Consider the following 23645-nt stretch of genomic DNA (forward strand, 5'->3'; position numbering starts at 1 on the left):
AATCAAGGGACATGACGATCGGGCGGGAAAGTGGAGTTGAGGTCGAAGATCAGCCATGATCTTATTGAATGGCAGAGCAGGCTCGAGGGGCCATATGGCCTACTCCTGTTCCTAATTCTTATGTTATGTTCTTATGTTAATGCCTGGTTTTGAGAACAACCTTAGCATGTCTAACAGTTGTCTAAATTGCACATACATTACACACTTCCATGAGGGAACTTTTGATTAAATTATGCGTTAGTAAAGACAATTAACAGTCCTGAGGTAAACGGGCAGACTCCAACCCCTGAAGCCAATAGGGGTAGATTTAAATTTTCACTACCAGGTGGAAAACTGACAGTAAGAGAGAGATCGTCCACCCAAGTCAATGGAAAGGACAATCCAGTGGAGTGTACAAGGAGCGGCTAATCTGCAATGCCGAGTTTACGGCAGGTGGGGAAAGATAAAGGGGGAGAGTTTCTGCTTTGGGGGCAATCAGTGATCCGGGCACAGATTGCACCCAAAGGTTGTGCCAGTTTTGAGAAGTGTTCGTCCATCTCCCCCCCTTCCCCAACCGAGTTTCTGCTCAAACTCATTTTCAGATCACCAATTGAAAATCTGTCTTGAACCAGTGCAATCGGGCAGCATTTTGAAACTTTTTTTAAATTTGCTTTTAAAATGTTCCTTTATTTATTTAAGAGTAATCTTGGTGAAGTTTTATTAACACAGCTGCAAATGGGTTTTTCATTAAAAAAATAAGCATTTTTAATCACAGTGTCAATCCACCACCTGTGAGTAACCCGCTTTTAAATGACTTTTAAAAAATATATACAAAACTATCTTCAAGTTATATCGGGGTAAAGTAGTCAGTTTCTTAGTAATTTTAGAACCTCTTCGAACGCTTACAAACGAGCGCATTTAGCGGAAATTCCCAAAGGCAATTAATTCATCCTGGGGGCAGGGTCAGCTTTGTGGGCGGGGCCTGATTCGAGTGCAATGTTTTTAAAACAAGCGCAAAAGATGGCAGAAACTCGATTTGCGCTGAATGCAATCTGCGCTTAAGTTTCCACGATCTTTTGCGCCGGTTTTGGGCAAATTGCGCAAAGTCCAGGCCAAAACCTCACTGTTGAATGACATGCTTGCACCACAACAGTTGCAGCATGATGGTTAAAGTTGGGACACTTATAAAAGCTGAACAGTAATTCTGTCGTGCGCATCTGACTCAAATTACACAGCTGGACCTGCTTTACAAATCTCACCCCCATGTTGTCTGACAATTCTAACTCCAAGAGGTGAAGGAAATCAAACTAATGCAATAGTGGCAACAGCTAATATCAGGACGACCAGAATACTGTCACTGATGAAGAAAGAATAGTTCCAAAATAATTCTTAATTCTGCATTAGCAAACTGGAACATGACAATATTCACACTCTAAATAAAAAGGTGAAAAATCTTAGTTAGTCTCCCATGAAAAGTGATTTGCTTCAGTTATGCTAATGAGGAATACAGAAAAGAACAAGACCATAATTCTGGATGCAAAACATGGTGGAACAGTAAGAGCTTTACACTGGAATACACAGTTGTTCTAAAGATCTCCATCCATAACAGTGCTTTTGCTCGGAAATCCCATCCTCACCTCTAATCAGTTTAATGAGATCGCAGAAATATTGCAAACTGGCTGAATTTGAACCCATTAAATTAACAGTAAATACATCATCAAGCTATAGCGATGGCCAACCTTCTTAAGGCTGTCATGAAGTTTATGGTCACTCAGCTGCATGCTCTGAATATTCCATTTGTCAAAGCAATTACTTTGCAAATGAAGAACAGAGAAAAGGAATCCAATAATTTAAGTGGTCAACTCTGGTGCCAGCCAGCGCCAAGGAAAGGTTCGTTGGCAAGAAGGGAAGTCGCAGGGAGAGTTTCTGCAGGAGGGAGGGGGGTCGCCTGGCATAGGGGAGGCCGAAATTTTTCTTGTGTGGCCAGGAGGAGCACTCCTGATCCTGCTGTTCCCACAAGAACAGTAGGAAAAAACTTACCTTAAATGGTGTCTTATGAAAAAGTTCATTTTTAATATGCCCTACCTATATGGAGATTCCAGCACATTGATTACCATGTTAAAAAAACAATTAACTAATTTGGGGTTGTTTTCTTCCTGATGCTCTGAAAACTATAGTTCTTCAATTGGCTGACTGAAAAGTGACAACAACAACTTGTATTTATGTAGCACCTTTAACGTAGTTAAACCTCCCAAGATGCTTCACAGGAACATTATGAAACAAAATTTGACACCGAGCCACATAAGGAGATAATAGGGCAGATGACCAAAAGCTTGATCAAAGAGGTAGGTTTTAAGGAACGTCTTAAAGGAGGAAAGAGAGGCAGAGAGGTTTAGGCAGGGAATTCCAGAGCTCAGGGCCTTGGCAGCTGAAGGCACGTCTGCCAATGATGGAGTGATTGAAATCGGGGATGCTCAAGAGGGCAGAATTACAGGAGCGCAGATATCTCGGAGGATTGTGGGGCAGGAGGAGATTACAGAGATAGGGAGGGCCGAGGCCATGGAGGGATTTGAAAACAAGAGTGAGAATTTTTAAATCGAGGCGTTGCTTAACCAGGGGCCAATATTGGTCAGCAAGCACAGGGGTGATGGGTGAACGGGAACTGGTGCGAGTTAGGACACAGGCAGCCGTGTTTTGGGCAGAATGTGGGAGGCCGGCCAGGAGTGCGTTGGAATAGTCAAGTCTAGAGATAACAGAGGCATGGATGAGGATTTCAGCAGCAGATGAGCTGAGGCAGGGGCGGAGTCAGGCAACGTATCGGAGGTGCAGCTAGACGGTCTTAGTGATGGCGCGGATATGTGGTCAGAAGCTCATCTTGGAGTCAAATATGACACCAAGGTTGTGAACAAAGGTTGGAAGGTAGATAAACAAGTCAACATAAAAATCACGGTAGAGCTACTGTTATGTAGTCAACTGAAGGCATTGATTTTTGGGAATCTAGAAGAGTCCTAAATCTAAAATCTGCTTTATTTCCAGGAATCATCGAGCAAGTCATATTAATGTAACAAGGAATGAACAACTTGATATATAGAGTGATATATGTTATCAGGCTTTCCAACCACCCCCCCCCCCCACCCCAAAGATTATACGATAAAAGGAGTAATTCCATGTGCAGTAACAAATTAAGCAACTGGCACGTTCATATAAGTAGGCCAGTGGAACACTGTTCAGTGTTGCCATGGTGAGTAGTAGTTTCTTGCATTCTATCAACAAGGAGTCACATTCAATCATTGCGTGTGTTATTGCAGACTGAACAATACCTATTCGCGTGGATTGAGATCGCTTTTACCTGGGTAAACCCGAGGATTCAGAAATTATTATCCAGCAAAAATCTGAAGCAAACCATCTTTAATACTCAGCTACATATCAATATAAATAACAAATTGTACACTAGCTGTATCGATCACACATGCTGCCTGTCATCATAGAATTCTCGGGTCTTTTGGATCATGTAGAATTCTACTAAGTGGGAGTTCTCGCAACATGTTCTGCCACAATTGCAACCATGCTCATCAGTGTTACTGTGAAAAAACACAGATTGGGAACCAGGTGCTTAGTCCCAGGGATAGAGAGGGTGAAACAATATGGAAGGGGAAATGGCCCCCAGGCCAGTCTCAATTACCTCTTCGCAACTATTTCAGAGCAGCTTTGATTATAGAGGCCTAGAGTTAGTTTCCCTATCTTCTAGGTCACATTTGATGCATTCCTCAGGGAGAGAAAGGGGATTTACTTTTTTTAAAAACATAAAACGTCCATCCTGGCTTTATAAACAGTGTCTTGTTGTTAGAAGTCGTACATTGAGCTAAAAAGGAAAATGCTGAAAATCTGCAAGAGGTCAGGAGGCATCTGAAAGATAAATATAGGCTAATGGCTTGGGTATGACCTTTCATAATAAAGCACCATTAACCCATCCCTTTCAGATGCTGATTGACATGCTATGTATTTCTAGCATCTTTTATTTTATGTTTGTAAGTTAAGTCATCCCACTGTGTATTTAGGGACAATTAAATTAAGGCACATTATCTAGTGAATCATGGGAAAAACTGTTTTCTTTACTACTAATATTAGCAAAAGCTTTTTTGAGTAAACTGAATAACTGGAGCTATAATTACTGATGCAAGTCTGATTAAGAGAGGCTTCAGTGGACTTTAATGCATTCTAAACTGTTGTTCATTATAAACGGTTGTTAAAATCGGCCAACTGACAAGGTGCAAGTATGCAACAGTCACCATAGGAACAGTTGCCAAACAGTTGGTGAAGCACTAGGTTCATCTGACAGGTGCCAAGAGAAAAGCTGAAATATTTAATTACCAGATGAAGCTCCTGGAGGAGGTTCTACTTCATTTATTTTTACTGACATAATCAGCTCTCTGCATTTCGGAAGATGTGGAGTTTATCAATGCGCAAATGTGCCTGTTATTTACTATTGTCAAAATTGAACATTAATAGGGTTACTATTCTTGCAATTAATATTGAAAACAGTGAATTGCCGGCAGAATAATTAAAAGCCATTTTCTTATCCACAATTAACACAGGTCCTCATTTACACAGGCATTGAACAAAAAGCTGCTCCTGTCAAGGTACAGCCATTGAAAGCATCTATAAACCATTAGGATCCACTGCAATACATTTTAAGATTTGGCTGACTGCATGTACCATGATGTTACTGGTCTTCTTTGTACAGCTTGATTTGTCTGCATTGATATAAAACAAATTGAATTAAAGTTCCAGAGAGAAAGCCTGTAATGGAAAAGTTAGAACATGATTTCATTCTTTTTTTCCACAAATGCTCAAAGATGTGTAGTGTTGTGATATTAGGCACAAAAATGGATGGATTCTCTCTCTCTCCCCAATCAGCAATGATCTCAATATTAGTGTTCTGTCACTGGAGAAAGGGGCAAGGAAACCCTATTATTTCACAAGCTATCAAGCACTAAAAATTCAACTCCATTTGATTCTCAATATTGTTTAAGTTGCAACTCAATCATACTAATAACACTTTTTTTTTTTGTCCGATCGCAGCCCTGCCTTCGATCTAGTTTCTTTTCTTTCCAGTTTTGAAGAAGGGTTCGACCTGAAACGTCAACTCAAATTTCTCTCCACGGATGTTGCCTGACCTGCTGAGTTTTTCCAGCATTTTCTGTTGTTATACTAATAACACTACCTGAATGGTAGCATTACACTTATTTACAAGGTCCCCACTCCACCCAAGAAAGGAACATTTACACACAAGGATTCCTGTCAGTGATGGTAGAGTGCTGCTGCATTATTTAGATTTCATAAAAGGTCACAATTTAAGAAAAAGAGAAAATGGCTTAGCTGGTTAGTATGATGTCTGGCAATTCCACATCAGTGAAGTAGTGGTACTGAAGTGTACTGGTAGAAAAGTATAAGTAAGTTTTGCCTGTTCAGATCACAGTCCATAATATTGCATCACACCATCCAACAAGAATGATTGGGTGAACTTTCCTGCTTTTCACATTTTTTTGTTCAATTGAGAAACCTGGGTGAACAGACAAGAGCAATGGGGGGGAAATTGGTCTTTGGAGGTGGCAGTAAATGGGCAACTGTAGGAATTGATGTATTCCTAACTAATAACTGAGGTCGACTCAGGAGAACAATCAAACAGGGCTTTAATGTTGGATTTGATGAATTCCAGAAAACAACAAAGATCGATGCAGGAGAGCCATGGAGCAGGTCTTCACCCAACGGGGACGCCACGAGGACTGACTCGGCAGCCCCGTGGATTGTGTCGTGACATCATCACGTTTTCCCGCGCTTGGGGCGGCCACGTGATGTGCGACGTGACGTCATCGTGTTTGCCCGCGTTTGGGCGGTCACGTGATGTGCGACGTGACGTCATCGCGTTTGCCCGCGCTCTTAAAGGGGCAACGCCCCGTACATGCAAAACACTATATACAAAACCCAGTAATGCCCAACACAATAGTACAGGTTTAGGCTGGTGTTAGAACATCGTTAAAGGGAATTATATACAATTAGCTAGATTAACTCAGTGGTACCGCCACATGCGCCCCCCCAGAATTCGCTTTAATGGACAAAGTCAAACGGTGAGGTGGTCTGACGAGCCTGTCCGAATGACTCCTGTAGTCTCGGGGCGGAGGCTACTGGGCGGCTGGTGGTCTGGCGGGCAGTCACACTTGGTCTGCCATAACGACGATGGGTGTCCGACCTCATCGCGGCGGTTGTGCTGTCTCGACGTGGCGGGCGAGGTCCAAAGGTGCTGGTCCCAAGCGGTCGACCGAAATGTGGTGGTCTTGAGCAGATCCTTACGTGCGTCATGGCGAATAAAACGTATTCAGCCTTGTGAAGGACCGTAGAAACATGAGACCTCTGAAGCCCGTGGTTCGAAACGGGCACCGGTGCTGGCAGGCTGGGTAGATGCGGACCATGGCTCTGTCGATGCTGTTAGAAAGTCCCCTGTCGAACGAAATATCTGCGGCAACGCCAAAACAGGCGATCCAGGAGGAAATGAACGTGGGTCTTGTCAGGTCGGGGAACTCGCCGAGCAGGCGAGCGAACTCTTCAGGAGTCGGGAACGCACAAACGGTGCGTGCCGTAGTGTTACTGCGGTAACACAGAAGAATTAACAGTTGCTGCGTTGATCAGCCGCCAGTTCAAGGGTGAGGCCATGATCAGTGATGACAGCAATTTTCCCGCGTGGCCGATCGCCATCGCGGCCGCGGGAGGCCCGTTAGACCCGTACCTCGTTGATCGCAGTGTCGGTTGTTGTTTCGTTCTTGGGGAAAACTGCCGGGAGGGCAGCAATGCTTCGCTTTCGCGCTGAACTGCGCACGGTAGATTACACAACCCAGCAGGCTGAGGAGCTGGGGCGGCGTCTGCAGGGGATGAGTCATCGTGGTTCGCGAGGGATGAGTCCTCATGGCTTGCGAGGGGTGAATCCTCATGGCATCTCCGCGGGGGCGTGCTCCGATCTTGTGGGCCCGAAAACCTGCAGTACCCGCGCTTCGAGGGATTCATACTTGCTGTTCCGTTGGGGGATGTCGAGGAGGCGGACGATCCGAGAGGCGGTAGAGCTGTCGAGTGCAGAGACCACGTACCGGTGCTTGGTCTGCGCCGCATCGATGTTGCGCAAGGCGAATGGGGCTTCTACCAGAATAAAGCACGAGGGCGCTTGCTGCTCCCTGAATTGCGGTAGCTTTCACAAAACGGCGTTTGCTTCCATGGCGTGCTTCTTTTGTGAAAAACATTCACAAAAATTGGGGACCGGCTGCGCTGCTTTCGTGAAAAACGTTCACGAAAAATGGGGTCACCAATGTAGGAATTGATGTATTCCCAACTAATAACTGAGGTCGACTCAGGAGAACAATCAAACAGGTCAAGACAAGACAATATAAATCAAAAAGTGTTGGGTCACTCACGGGTTTTAAATGTCCATAGGCTGAAACAGGAGGGGAACTACTGAGGGACGCAAAGAGTTTTGAAGTGCTAGAAAAGGGCACGCTAGAGCAGTGCCAATACGATTTAGAGGAATGCCAATTATCCACATTTAAGCTCCTTGAAAATCTGAGAGTTGCAAGTTGAATGTAGTTTTATGTGTTTTATTCATTCTTGGAATGTGGGCATCACTGGCAAGACCAGCATTTATTGCCTATGCCTTGTTTCTTGATATCCTGCAATCTGTGTTGTGAAGCTACTCCCACAATGCTGTTAGGTAGGGAGTTCCAGGATTTTGAGTTAGTGTGTGCGAGCGCTTCAACAAGTCATTAAGTGCTGATAATTTTTCTAGGATGGTACCAAATTAGGCGATAAATTACTATATGGTACAAAGGATTCATTCCTAGTGCAATTGTATAAAAAAAATTGAGTTTGTAGGAAGAAAAATATTTCCAATATAATTTTCTACAAAAAGTTCAGTAATTGAATCATAAGCACGAATCTGGATAAAAAGAATAAACAACATCATCCTGGTATAAAAATCATACAAAATATATATGTAGATTTTGACAAAACTATCCATGATAGTTGAGGCACTATCCACTTTATCTAAATTATAATTTAAACTGAAGCAGTCCTTTAGAATGTCATTGAATTGTCTACATTTTTAGATAAATGTACTTGACCCCCTTACCCAGACTAACCTCGGAAATTCACAAAAGTGAAAATCTTACTTTGCTCAGGAGATTAACTTTCAGAACTTGTATTTTCTTCTCAAGTACTGAGAGAGCATAATCTCCAGGGTTCAAACTTCAACTGCAAATCAATCTTTCTTTTCAAATAGTCTGCTCACATGGGATATTTTTATTTCATCAGATCTTAGCAGAAATCAGCACTTTTGCATTTCACGTTGCAATTATGCCAGCCTGGTTTAATATTATTCTTTTGATTCATTGCAAATCACAGCTATGTTCAGTAATTATCAGAATCCCAGAATTTCTTCTTAGAAATGGACTAGGGAGCTTCATTAATTCCTGAGGACCTGCTCCAATTTAATCAGGTGTAACCTCTTACTCTATTTAGCAACTAATCCAATTTGTTTTTCTTCTTAAAGCTGGATTGTATTAGTTGTCTCATATTTTTGTCCATATGCTCCAATTAAGAAACAATTTGGAAGAAGGGTTGGATTTCTTCTTCTCCAGAATTAGGTAGAGATAACACCTAAGGAATATGGATACAATGAATTGCACTGTCTGACAAGTGACTTTACACAGGTGTCGTAGCTTGTCACATGATCAAAGATGAAATAATCATGTGGGACACAACCATATAATTTCTGTTTTTGATTCTTTTAAAAACAGTTACTGGACAAATAGTTTAACAAGATAACACTATCTTACTTGAACTTCTCAATAATCTACACACCGAAGAACCTTTTTAAAATCTTTTTGAATTGGCCAGGCAATGTATGCAGTATTCCAACATACTCTAACAACTTCTGTATTTCTCTCCTCAAATTGTACTCATGTTTTTCCTGAAAGCTAATTGATTTCAACATCATACCTTAATCAACAGATGGCCTGTTATTGGGTGCATCCAGTAAGAGGCAGTTAGCATCTTAAATACCTTGCAACATTTACTTAAAAAGCCAGATGGATAAAGGGAACATTGCGTTGAGGAAAGCGTTTCCAGTAAAGGATCCCCACTTTCATCAAAAAGTGTAAATAAATGATAAAAGGTTTGTCAAACACACAATGTGATGATGTAAATTATGTCAAAAGACAATTGTGACTGATGGTTTTTCCCCAAACCAAGTCAGGCTTACTAAGAGCTGCTTCTCCCATCCCCATCAACCAAATGTTCCTTTAAGAGTTTTGAGCTGTACTGTGTAACCTTTTCCTTAGAAAATTTCCCACAAGTTTCCAACATGTTTACATGGTGGAGAGGAGTGGGCCTTTGGCGTAGCGGTAGCATCCCCGCCGCTGGGCCAGAAAGGCGTAGGGTTTCGAACCCCGCTTCAGACAGTCCCGGCAAGTGGAGTTGGAGCTCCGGCTCTAAACTCTGGGTTGACATCCAGCGGGATACTTGCGTCTGTGGGTGTGGGTGCCCCCCCCACTCTCATATGGGTTGTGGGAGCCCGTAAAACCCTCCCGCCATAGGACTAACCACCCTTATGGCTGGTACGAAGATGGTTACGGTCACAGAAGGAGCATTAATCGCAGCCAGAAATCCTTCCACCACTTCATACAGTTCCCCAAAGGGAACAGTGTGAAGACACGTACGACGACAACATGGTGGAGACTGATATTAGTTTAGCTAGATCCTATGTGACTGAACATTTGGTACATATATGCTTAGGCTTAGTGCAATGTATTGGGTAACTATTGTTTTTGGTTGGTGCTTGGCAATGTAAGCGAAATATAAAATGGTTAGATGCAAAGTAAAGCTTTATTGACTCTTCCTGCACAATGGGGAAGATTTTCAACATGCCACATGGGTGTAAAACTGACATTGCAAATCAGCTGCCCATTACAGAAACTACCCAATTTTAATTTCCACAACACCAGATTTACACCCAGGCAGCAAGTTGAAGATCTATCCCAATGTGTCTTGTGCCTAACCCAGAAGACCCATTCCTTTTTTAAAATGTGTTCTTGGAATGTGAGTAACACTGGCAAAGCAGCATTTATTATCCATTCATTGTTGTCCTGAGAATATTAAAAGTCAACCACATGGGTTTGGGTGATATTAGTGAACCAATTGGGCTTTTACAAGTTTTCATCATCATTTTATTCTGGTGTCAGCCCACAAATTACCAGATTAATTGAATATAATTCTCAACTGGTGGGATTTGAACTCATGACCTCTGGCTTGCTACTCTAGTGTTATAACTATTAGGCTACCATACCCTGTACCAATGTGACATTTTCCATGATCCCATGCTAGCCATCCTGCAACCTCACTGAGTAAGACTGATAACTTAGGGAGTAGTTTTATGCTATACATCTATGGCCACTATGAACTGGGTTGAGACTGCCCAAATCTATTTCAGATAGAACTCATATAGCCAATATGTACCCATCAGTCTGGGCTGGATTTGACCCAAGGTCCCAAAAGTTTAAGTCGACTGTGCAGACCCATTCCGTCACCCATTCTTCCTTTCCCTCTTTTTAATGGTTGCTGACTCAAACTCTTTTGCAAACCCTTTGTTTTTGGTGGGAGTCAGTGTGATATCCGGCACAAGTGAAATGAACAAGCAAAATAGGTTTGCCCAGCTCTTTTTTATACAACAACAACTTGTATTGATAGAGCACCTTTAACGTCCCAAGGTGCTTCACAGGAGTGTTGTCAAATAAAATTTGATACCAAGCCACATGTTAGGGCAGATGTCCAAAAGCTTGGTCAAAGAGGTAGGTTTTAAAGAGCGTCTTAAAGGAGGAAAGAGAGGTAGAGAGGCGGAGAGATTTAAGGAGGGAATTCTGGAGCTTAGGGCCTAGGCAGCTGAAGGCAAGGCCACCAACGCAGATATCTCTGAGGGTTGTAGGGTTGGAGGAGATTACAGAGATAGGGAGGGGTGAGGCCCTGGAGGGATTTGAAAACAAGGATGAGAATTTTAAAATCGAGGCGTTGATTAACCGGGAGCCAATGTAGGTCGGCGAGCACAGGGGTGATGAATGAACGGGACTTGGTGCAAGTTAAGACACGGGCAGCAGAGTTTTGGATGACCTCAAGTTTACAAAGGGTAGAATGTGGGAGGCCAGCCAATAGTGCATTGGAATAGTTAAGTCTAGAGGTAACAAATGCATGGATGAGGGTTTCAGCAGCAGATGAGCTGTGGCAGGGGCAGAGTTGGATAATATTACGGAGGTGGAAATAGGCGGTCTTAGTGATGGCATGGATATGTGGTCGGAAGCTTATCTCGGGTCAGATATGACACCAAGGTTACAAACTGTCTGGTTCAGCCTCAGACAGTTGCCAGGGAGAGAGATGGAGTTAGTGGCTAGAGAACAGAGTTTTATAAACACAGTACTTCTTTAATGAGATAGCCATCAATTGTAATGCCAATTTAGAGGTATAAATGCTAATCACAATGACCAGTGGCAGACAGTGCCAGCAACATTTATGAACTGGTACATTAAGCCAGGGATTTTACACATAGTTTTGGCAGGGGATATGATAACACTCAGAATAACAACAATGTTCATTAACATGAGTAATCAATTGTTGAGATGAGGTACGTGATTAGGATTGGACTGTGTAAACTGTGATGAAAGGATTACTCTGGGGATAAGAAATCTGGTTTGTCAGCCTTCCCTTATGAACTAGCAGTGAATGTAAAAGGCTATCTTACTGCTTCTTGTATGTTTTTACATAGAATTACATAGAAAGTACCACACAGAAACAGGCCATTGATGATTTAATAACCCATCCTATGGCGCTGTTGAAAATGGTGAGTATTGACTTCTGGTAGGACAGTATACTTCCCAAATAGGAATTTCACTGGGATTCAGCACAGTGGGTGAAAACTGAAGTTGGCAGCAGATACAACAACATCAATAGTACACATCAACCTGGAGCACTGTAGCATTCATAAATGAGTGTACAAAGTTGAATTGACACAAGTATCCCGATGCATCACAAAGTAACCCTCTCATGGTGTGGTTTAAAAGCAGCGGTGAGGACCAGGTAGGCCTCAGAGCAGCGGCAGCAGCGGACCTGCGGGCGACGAGGCGGCTGAGTGGCGGCGAGGTTTAAAAGCAGCGGGGAGGACCAGGTAGGCCTCAGAGCGGCGGCAGCAGCGGACCTGCGGGAGACGAGGCGGCTGAGCGGCGGCGAGGTTTAAAAGCAGTGGCGAGGACCAGGTAGGCTTACTAATCTCTAGAGAGGGAGAGAAGTAAAAAGTAATCGAAGTGTGATGTCACCAGAAAGCAGGTAAGTGATTGGTTGGTGAGTATTTCTCTCTTTTTAAACTTAAACTCTGTGGTTTATAGTTTCTAAGCTCTCTGGAGTAGCGGGGACTGTGGGTAAACCAGGGCCCTTAAGTATATCATTTAACTGTAGTGTAATTGGTGGGATTGATTTGATTTAATTTAATTTGAATTAATTAAAGGGTAAGTCATGATGGCCCCGTGGTATGCTCCTCCTGCACTATGTGGGAACTCAGGGACACTTCCTGTGTCCCTGACAACCATGTGTGCAGGAACTGTGTCCAGCTGCAGCTACTGGCAGACGACATTGTGGCGCTGGAGCTGCAATTGGATACATACTGGACCATTCGCGTGCTGAGGACATCGTGGATATCACGTTCAAGCAGTTGGTCACACCGCAGGCAAAGATTGGACAGGCAAAAAGGGAAGGGATGACCAACAGACAGAATAGTAGGCGCAGGCAGGTAGTGCAGGGGTCCCCTGTGGACATCCCCCTCTCAAACAGATATACCACTTTGAATACTGTTGAGGGGGATGGCTTATCAGAGGAAGGCAGTAGCAGCCAACTTCCTGGCACCAGGGGTGGCTCTGCTGCACAGGACGGGAGGAAAAAGAGGGGTAGAGCTATAGTAATAGGGGATTTTATTGAAAGGGGAATAGATGGGCGTTTCTGCGGCTGCAAATGAGACTCCAGGATGGTGTGTTGCCTCCCTGGTGCAAGGGTCAAGGATGTCTCAGAGCGGCTGCAGAACATTTTGGAAGGGGAGGGTGAACAGACAGTTGTCGTGGTGCATATAGGTACCAACGATATAGGTAAAAAACAGGATGAGGTCCTAAAAGCTGAATATAGGGAGCTGGGAGGTAAATTAAAAAATAGGACCTCAAAGGCAGTAATCTCAGGATTGCTACCAGTGCCATGTGCTAGTCAGAGTAGAAATAGAAGTATATTTCAGATGAATACGTGGCTAGAGGAATGGTGCCAGGGGGAGGGATTCAAGTTCCTGGGACACTGGAACCGGTTCTGGGGGAGGTGGGACCAGTACAAACCAGACGGTTTGCACCTGGACAGGGCCGGGACTGATGTCCTAGGGGTAGTGTTTGCTAGTGCTCTGGGGGAGGGTTTAAACTAAAATGGCAGGGGTTTGGGAACCTGAGCAGGGGAGACAGAGAAAAGGGAACCAAGGATAAAAGCAAATGATAAGAAGGAGAAAAACAAAAGTGGCAGTCAGAGAAATCAACGGTTTAAATCAAACATGGCCACAGAAAATAATAATTCTAATAGGTCTAAGAGCGTTAAAAAAACAAGCCTGAAGGCTTTGTGTCTTAATGCAAGGAGCATTCATAATAAGGTGGATGAATTCGCTGCGCAAATAGAGGTAAACGAATATGATTTGATTGGGATTACAGAATCATGGCTCCAGGGTGGCCAAGGCTGGGAACTCAACATCCAGGGGTATTCAATATTCAGGAAAGATAGGCAAAAAGGAAAGGGAGGTGTGGTAGCATTGCTGGTTAAAGAAGGGGTTAACACAATTGTAAGGAAGGATATTAGCTCTGATGATATGGAATCTGTATGGGTAGAACGGAGAAATACCAAGGGGCAGAAAATGTTAGTGGGAGTGGTATATAGACCTCCAAACAGTAATGCGGAGGTTGGGGATGACATTAAAAGGGAAATTAGAGAAGCGTGCAATAAGGGCACAGCAGTCATCATGGGTGACTTTAATCTACATATAGATTGGGCTAACCAAATTAGTAACAATACTGTGGAGGAGGAATTCCTGGAGTGTTTACGGGATGGTTTCCTGGACCAATCTGTCGAGGAACCAACCAGAGATCAGGCCATCTTAGACTGGGTATTATGTAATGAGAAAGGATTAATTAGCAATCTTGTTGTACGAGGCCCCTTGGGTCGGAGCGATCATAATATGATCGAATTCTTCACTAAGATGGAGGCTGAAGTAGTTGACTCAGAGACCAGGGTCCTGAATTTAAATAAAGGAAACTACAATGGTCTGAGGCGCGAGTTGGGTAGGATTGATTGGGGAATGTCACTCAAAGGGTTGACGGTGGATAGGCAATGGCAATCATTCAAAGACCGTATGGATGAACTATAGAATTTGTTCATCCCAGTTTGGCATAAAAATAAAACAAAAAAGGTGACTCAACCGTGGCTAACAAGGGAAATTAGGGATAGCATAAGATCCAAGGAGAGGACATATAAATTGGCCAGAAAAAGCGGTAAACCTGAGGATTGGGAGCAGTTTAGGATTCAACAAAGGAGGACAAAGGGATTAATTAAGAAGGGGAAAATAGAATATGAGAGTAAGCTTGCCGGGGACATAAAAACTGACTGTAAAAGCTTTTATAGATATGTGAAGAGGAAAAGATTGGTGAAGTCAAGCGTAGGTCCCTTGCAGTCAGAATTAGGGTAATTTATAATGGGGAACAAAGAAATGGCAGACCATTTAAATACATATTTTGGTTCTGTCTTCACAAAGGAGGACACAAATAACCTCCCAGAGATGTCGGGGAACATAGGGTCTGATGAAAGGGAGGAACTGAAAGAAATCAGTATTTGTAGGGAAATGATGTTAGGGAAATTGATGGGATTGAAGGCTGATAAATCCCCAGGGCCTGATAATCTACATCCTAGGGTACTTAAGGAAGTGGCCCTAGAAATAGTAGATGCTTTGCTGATCATCTTCCAACATTCGATGGAATCTGGAACAGTACCCATGGATTGGAGGGTAGCTAATGTTACCCCACTATTCAAAAAAGGTGGTAGAGAGAAAACGGGGAATTATAGCCCGGTAAGCCTGACATCGGTAGTGGGGAAAATGCTAGAGTCCATGATAAAAGATGTAATAGCAGAGCACTTGGAAAACAGTGACAGGATCAGACAAAGTCAACATGGATTTCCAAAAGGTAAATCGTGCTTGACTAATCTACTGGAATTTTTTGAGGGTGTAACTGGTAGAATAGATAAGGGAGAACCAGTGGATGTGGTGTATTTGGACTTTCAGAAGGCTTTCAATAAGGTCCCGCATAAGAGATTAGCGTGTAAAGTTAAGGCACATGGGATTGGGGGCAAGGCATTGACTTGGATAGAGAACTGGTTGGCAGACAGATAGCAAAGAGTTGGAATAAACGGGTCTTTTTCTGAGTGGCAGGGAGTGACTAGTGGGGTACCGCAGGGATCGGTCCTTGGACCCCAGCTATTCACAATATATATTAATGATCTAGACAAGGGAACTAGGTGTAATATCTCCAAGTTTGCAGACGACACAAAGCTGGGTGGACGTGTGCTGTGAGGAGGATGCCGAGAAACTCCAGGATGATTTGGACAGGTTGGGTGATTTGGCAGATGCAATATAACGTTGATAAATGTGAGGTTATCCACTTTGGTAGCAAAAACAGGAAGGCAGATTATTATCTGAATGGCAATAGATTGGGAGAAGGGGAAGTGCAACGAGACCTGGGTGTCCTTGTGCACCAGTCGCTGAAGGTAAGCATGCAGGTGCAGCAGATGGTTAAGAAGGCAAATGGTATGTTGGCCTTCGTAGCGAGAGGGTTTGAGTACAGGAACAAGGATGTCTTGCTGCAGTTGTACAGGGCCTTGGTGAGACCACATCTTGAGTATTGTGTGCAGTTTTTGTCGCCTTATCTGAGGAAGGATGTTCTTGCCATGGAAGGAGTTCAGCGAAGATTCACCAGACTGATACCTGGGATGGCAGGAATGACGTATGAGGAGAGATTGGGTCGATTGGGCTTATACTCGCTGGAGTTTATAAGAATGAGAGGGGATCTCATTGAAACTTATAAAATTCTAACAGGACTGGACAGACTAGATGCAGGAAGGATGTTCCCGATGGCCGGGGAGTCCAGAACCAGGGGTCACAGTCTAAGGATAAGGGGTAAGCCATTTAGGACAGAAATGAGGAGGAATTTCTTCACCCAGAGTGGTGAACCTGTGGAATTCTCTGCCACAGAGGGCGGTGGAGGCCAGTTCATTAAATATATTCAAGAAAGAGTTGGATATATTTCTTAAGGCTAAAGGGATCAAGGGATTTGGGGAGAAGGCAGGGATCGGGTACTGAATTTGGATGAGCAGCCATGATCGCATTGAATGGCGGAGCAGGCTCGAGGGGCCGAATGGCCTACTCCTGCTCCTATCTTCTATGTTTCTATGTTTGTTGAAATAAATGGAGTTGTCATTCCCATATAGGTGATTATTGGCTGAAATGAAAACTGAACATAGAAGGTAAAGATTAAGAACCGAGAAATTTATTAAATGCTTTAAGGTTTCAGAGTTTTAGTGGGTATTGTCAACATCTCTGGTGGCACTGAGCAATAATGATGAGAAGGGCCCAGCTTCAATCCCAGGTCTGTGCTATGTTCACTGATCTCAGCCAGGGCAGCAGTAGGAAGGCTACAATTGCACACAAAGGATACAAATTTTGATGGTGGCATTGGTGAAGCAAAAACAGGATTATTAACTCACATCCATTTCCACCTAATCTTTCAGTTTCATAGGATTACATAGGATATACAACACAGAAACAGTCCATTCAGCCCAAACTGTCCATGCCGGCATTTATGCTCCACTCGAGCCTCCTCTCGTTTTTCCTCATGTAACTCTATCAGCATAATCCTCATTCCCTTCTTCCTCATGTGCTTATCTAACCGCCCCTTAAATGTATCAATCACTCCTTGTGGTAGCGAGTTCCACATTCTCTCCACTCTCTGGGTAAAGAATTTTCTTCTGAATTCCCTATTTGATTTCCTGGTGACTATCTTAGATTGATGGCCTATAGTTTTGCTCTTCCCCACAAGTGGAAACTCTCTCTCTGTATCTACTCTATCAAAATCTTTCATGATTTTAAAGACCTCTATTAGGTCACCACTCAGCCTTCTCTTTTCAAGAGAAAAGAGACCCAGCCTGTTCATCCTTTCCTGATAGGTATACCCATGCATTTCTGGTATTATCTTTGTAAATCTTCTCTGCACCCTCTCCAGTACCTCTCTATCCTTTTTATAATATGGCGACTAGAATTGTACGCAGTACTCCAAGTGTGGTCTAACCAAGGTTCGATACAGGTTTAGCATAACTTCACTACTTTTCAATTCTATCCTTCTAGAAATAAACCCTAGTGCTTGGTTTGCTTTTTTTATGGCCTTGTTAACCTGTGTCAATACTTTTAGTGATTTGTGTATTTGTACCCCGAGATCCCTTTGCTCCTCTACCCCATTTAGATTCTTATTATCCAAGTAATATGTAACCTCCCTATTTTTCTTACCAAAATGTAATACCTCACAATTATCTGTGTTGAATTTCATTTGCCAATTATATGCCCATTCTGCAAGTTTATTAATGTCTTATTGTAATTTGTTGCAGTCCTCCTCAGTATTGACTATCCACTCCCAATTTGGTGTCATCCACAATTTAGAAATTGCGTATTTGATTCCGACATCTAAATTGTTAATATAAATTATAAACAACAGTGGTCCCAGCACTGATCCTTGTGGAACACCAATTCCCACCTTCTGCCACTATGATTAGCTACCCTTTACCCCTATACTCTGCTTTCTGTCTTGAAGCCAGCTAGCTATCCATTCTGCTACTTGTCCCCTGACTCCACATTCCCTGACCTTATTCATTATTCTATTATGTGGTACCTTATCGAAGACCTTTTGAAAATCCAGATAAATTACATCTGCTGCATTACCCTTGTCTACTCTCTCGGTTACCTCTTCAAAAAATTCAATGAGGTTGGTCAAGCAAGACTTTCCCCTTTGAATCCATGCTGACTATTTATTATTATATTTTTGGTTTCTAGATGTTCTTCAATTTTCTCCTTTAGTAGGGATTCCATTATTTTTTCCTACCACCGATGTTAAGCTGACTGGTCTATAGTTCCCTGGACATTTTCTATCCCCCTTCTTAAATATCGGCATTACGTTAGCTATCCGCCAGTCCCCTGGCACTACACCTTTTCTAATTGACAAAAATTAAATATTCAATTAAAGGTTGTGGGTTCAAGTCCCACGCACAAAAATCTAGGCTGACACTCCAGTCCAGTACTGAGGGAGTGCTGCACTATCAGAGGTCCCGTCTTTCAGATGAGACGTTAAACTGATGCCCCATCTGCTCTCTCAGGTGGAAGCAAAAAATCCCTTGGCACTATTTTGAAGAAGAGTTATCCCCGGTGTCCTGGCCAATATTCATCCCTCAATCAACATCGCTAAAAACTGATTATCTGGTCATTATCGCATTGCTGTTTGTGGGAGCTTGCTGTGCACAAATTGGCTGCCATGTTTCCTACATTACAACAGTGACTACACTTCAAAAAGTACTTTATTGGCTGTAATTGTGCTTTGGGACATCCTGAGGTTGTCAAAGGTGCTGTATAAATGCAAGTCTTTCTTTCTTCCATTATGTGCTCTGGGAGTTTCCACGTATAGACAGAGTTTGAGAGTACTACTGCAGATATTTAAAAGCCTCAGCACCCCCTTAAGATGAAGCTGACCTGGGAATAGGAGCTGGCAAATTGAAGTCACTCAAGAGTTTTTACAAGTGAAATGGAGCATCACAGTAGAAGAACAGCCAGATTTTGTGATGCAGCAGTAATGTTCCTGCTCCATGTCACACATACAAAGCAGGGTGCCTGTTTGGACCTACAGTGTTCACTCCCAGAGGAAATCTGTGCTCATAGCCTGAGAGATCAAGAGTTAATGCAATCTACAGTATCTGGACTCAAATAAGGAGAAAGTTATCAGATTTGAAGGGAACTGCGAAGGTAAGTGTTACGAACTTGAGTCTTCTGTAGATATTCTCGGGTATAGTGAGTCAGTCACTCCATAACTGGTTTGAGCATCTTACTTTTGTGGGAGTTGGCTCACACTGCACTATATCTACTTGTATGATAGTGTGACCCAGAAATGTAACGATAGTCTCCCCTTGTGATCTGAGCTGGATATTCATGTCTTTTGCACATATGCTTCTTTGATGTATCTGAAGACAAAAAAGAGCAAACTCTTGGTGCGATGAAGCTAGCTATGAATTGTTAAACTGCTTTGTTTCACTGTGATGTGAACATACAGAACAGCCCTCATGATTCACTTCATTCAATGATTTCCATGTTGTCAGGTTGATTTTCGGACCACAAATGGTAAAATGCTGGGTTTCATCCTGTACACTTTCTGTTGTAAATTTGCCTGCTTGCCCAAACTCTTGTATGCTAGAAAACAATCCATGTCTCACTTTTCTGGCTGTTTTCCAGGTACCGTGGAGACTGTTTACAGCAGCAGTCAGTGTCTGGTGGTGGAGCTTCTGTTTCAAGCTGCTAGCTGAATCACAATGCCACTGGAGCTCAAATTCAATTCAGCTGTGCTGCTCAGGGACTGCCAGTGGAGGGGACCTTCCAGCCGTATTCTCAGTGGTTCTAACTATGACCTTGAAAAGTGGAAGGCAGGGATTATTTAGCATGTAATTTCATAGGTAGATATACCTATTAGATCTCCCTCAAGGAACAGAAAAGTTATTAATCAAATATGCTTTTATCGTTAGAAGCATGAAGATTTGATTTGTCATACCTGTCTAAGAATATGACAGCTGTCTAGCACATTAGGGTTGAAACTAGGACTCTATTGGAATTCTGCACCAGTCACAGGCAGCATCTGCTGTCACACTGTCAACCATACAGTAGAAAGTGTCATGAGCAATACCAGTAAAATATTTAATTAATGATAACATGCAGAACTGTACAACAGTCAGGTAATTACAGTGTTCAATGAAGAGGTTCTAGAATGGTAAAGCAGATCTGGATTAATGGGCTTCCATCTGAAATCTTGATCAGTGTTTTCAATTTTTTTTTATACAGAATTTCATTGCTTAACCAGTAATCTTTTAAATATACTATACATTTTACATCAATACAAAGTAGCTTCGGGATAGAATTGATAAAAATGTATATTGTAACTGCTGCAAAATTGCCAAATTGAATATTTGTAAGACCACTGTGATACCACTTTGAGGAGCTAATCCAACACTACTTGGCGTCACCAGAAGCAGCATAACTGCAACTCATGTGAAGTGAACTTTGAAGTTAAAAAATAAATTTCTCCTACGTAAACCTAGCAGAAAAATAACTACCCAGTTGGTTCTTTGTTAACATTAAAATGTAACTGAATACGAGTGAATGAAATCTTAATTCATTCTCAAGATGTGGGCTTTGCTGGCAAGACCGTCGTTTATTGTCCATACCAAGATGCACTGAGAAGGTGGTGGGCCTTCTTCTTGATCCGCTGCATTTAGAGGTTTGATACAACTGAGTGGATTGCTCGGCCAATTCAGAGGCAGTTAAGAGTCAACCACACTGGTGTGGGACTGGAGTCAAATATAGGTCTGTTTCATTCCCTAAAGGACATTAGTGAATCAGTTGAGTTTTATGACAATCCACCAGCTTTAAGGTCACTTTTACTGATACCAGCTTTTCATTTCCAAATTCTTGAAACTGAATTCAAATTCTCAAGCTGCCATGGTGGGATTTCAACTCACATTTTCACAGAATCACAGAAACCCCACAGTGCAGATAGAGGCCATTTCGGCCCATCGAGCCTGCACCGACACATATCCCACCCGATCCCCGTAACCCCTACACCAACACATATCCCACCCTATCCCCGTAACCCCACATATTTAATCCCCCTAACACTAAGGGTCAATTTATCATAGCCAATCAACCTAACCCGCACATCTTTGGACTGTGGGAGGAAACCGGAGCACCCGGAGAAAACCTGGATTATTACTCCATGCTCTGGATTACTGGTCCAGTAACAGAACCACTCTGCTCACGTACCCAGGAACAGTGGGGAGGGGGAAGTGAGAGTGACATCAGTAAGTGTACATCAGTAAGTGTACAGTTATCCCCCTTTATAACATTTAAAACAGTTTTTTTTGTTACTTGATGCAGGAAACTTGGCAACGTCATTAGTTCAGCAACAACGTAATCTGTAGGAAGAAGCAGAGCAGAGTTGGATGGAGAGCAAATAGGATGCATGCTCAGAGGGAATTCTTATTCTTCCAACAGAGTTTATAGGCACCAAGCAACATACCTGCAGTTCCCGGAGGAGCAGTGCATAAAAACACTTCAATTCTTTATGGAAGCAGTGACAGAGTTGTCACATCTACAAAACGATTTGCAACCAACTAGCACAGTATTGCCTATTATAATTTAGGTCACTGCAGCCCTGAACTTCTTTGCCTCTGGCTCCTTCAAGGTTGCCACAGGGAATAGCAGCAACATCAGTTTGTCTGTGCTTCAAGCTTGTAGTCAACAAATGACTGATGCCTTGCTTGAGAGAGCAAACACATTCAGCAATTTCTCCATGGACATCCTGAAGTAGCAGGATAGGACTCTGGGATTTGGACATATTGCAGGATTCCCCCAAGTCTATGGTGTCATTGACTTGACTCATGTCGCTCCTTCACTCAATACGACTAGCTTCGTGAATCACAAGGCTTCCACTCTATTAATGTGCATCTGGTGTTTGATGCAGGTCTGTGCCTGCTTTTCTGGCAACTTCCACAATCCTTTTATATTGCGTCAATCATCCAACCTCCATTCTACATATAGATTGGGCTAACCAAATTAGTAACAATACTGTGGAGGAGGAATTCCTGGAGTGTATACGGGATGGTTTCCTGGACCAATATGTCGAGGAACCAACTAGAGATCAGGCCATCTTAGACTGGGTATCATAGAAACATAGAAGATAGGAGCAGGAGTAGGCCATTCGGCCCCTCGAGCCTGATCCGCCATTCAATGAGATCATGGCTGATCATCCAAATTCAGTACCCTGTTCCTGCCTTCTCTCCATATCCCTTGATCCCTTTAGCCTTAAGAAATATATCCAACTCCTTCTTGAATATATTTAATGAATTGGCCTCTACTGCCTTCTTTGGCAGAGAATTCCACAGGTTCACCACTCTCTGGGTGAAGAAATTCCTCCTCATCTCTGTCCTAAATGGCTTACCCCTTATCCTTAGACTATGACCCCTGGTTCTGGACTCCCCGACCATCGGGAACATCCTTCCTGCATCTAGTCTGTCTAGCCCTGTTAGAATTTTATAAGTTTCAATGAGATCCCCTCTCATTCTTCTAAACTCCAGCGAGTACAAGCCCAATCGACCCAATCTCTCCTCATACGTCATTCCTGCCATCCCAGGTATCAGCCTGGTGAATCTTCGCTGCACTCCTTCCATGGCAAGAACATCCTTCCTCAGATAAGGTGACCAAAACTGCACACAATACTCAAGATCTGGCCTCACCAAGGCCCTGTACAACTGCAGCAAGACATCCTTGTTCCTGTACTCGAACCATTTCGCTACAAAGGCCAACATACCATTTGCCTTCTTAACCGCCTGCTGCACCTGAATGCTTACTTTCATGAGAAAGGATTAATTGGCAATCTTGTTGTGCAAGGCCCCTTGGGGTAGAGTGATCATAATATGATAGAATTCTTCATTAAGATGGAGAATGAAGTAGTTGACTCAGAGACTAGGGTCCTGAATTTAAATAAAGGAAACTACGATGGTATGAGGCGCGAGTTGGGTAGGATGGATTGGGGAATGTTACTTAAAGCGTTGACGGTGGATAGGCAATGGCAAACATTTAAAGATTGCATGGATGAACTACAGAATTTGTTCATCACTGTTTGGCATAAAAATAAAACAAAAAAGGTGACTCAACCGTGGCTAACAAGGGAAATTAGGCATAGCATAAGATCCAAGGAGAGGACATATAAATTGGCCAGAAAAAGCAGCAAACCTGAGGATTGGGAGCAGTTTAGGATTCAGCAAAGGAGGACAAAGGGATTAATTAAGAGAGGGAAAATAGAGTATGAGAGTAAGCTTTCAGGGAACATAAAAACTGACTGTAAAAGCTTCTATAGATATGTGAAGAGAAAAAGATTGGTGAAGTCAAGTGTAGTTCCCTTGCAGTCAGAATCAGGGGAATTTATAATGGGGAACAAAGAAATGGCTGACCAATTAAATACATACTTTGGTTCTGTCTTCACAAAGGAGGACACAAATAACCTCCCAGAGATGTCGGGGAACATAGGGTCTAATGAGAGGGAGGAACTGAATGAAATCAGTATTTGTAGGGAAATGGTGTTAAGGAAATTGACGGGATTGAAGGCCGATAAACCCCCAGGGCCTGATAATCTACATCCTAGGGTACTTAAGGAAGTGGCCCT

The 23645-nt window shown here is 42.9% G+C and overlaps 1 pseudogene; it reads left to right on the forward strand.

Moving 5' to 3' along the window:
• Positions 1-1709: 1709 nt before the first annotated feature.
• Positions 1710-23645, forward strand: part of LOC147122087 (uncharacterized) — an 88038-nt pseudogene continuing 66102 nt past the window's right edge.

Source organism: Somniosus microcephalus, chromosome 3 (assembly GCF_052327205.1).
Source record: "Somniosus microcephalus isolate GS21.2 chromosome 3, FLI_Smic_1.0, whole genome shotgun sequence".
Taxonomy (NCBI): Eukaryota; Metazoa; Chordata; class Chondrichthyes; order Squaliformes; family Somniosidae; genus Somniosus; species Somniosus microcephalus.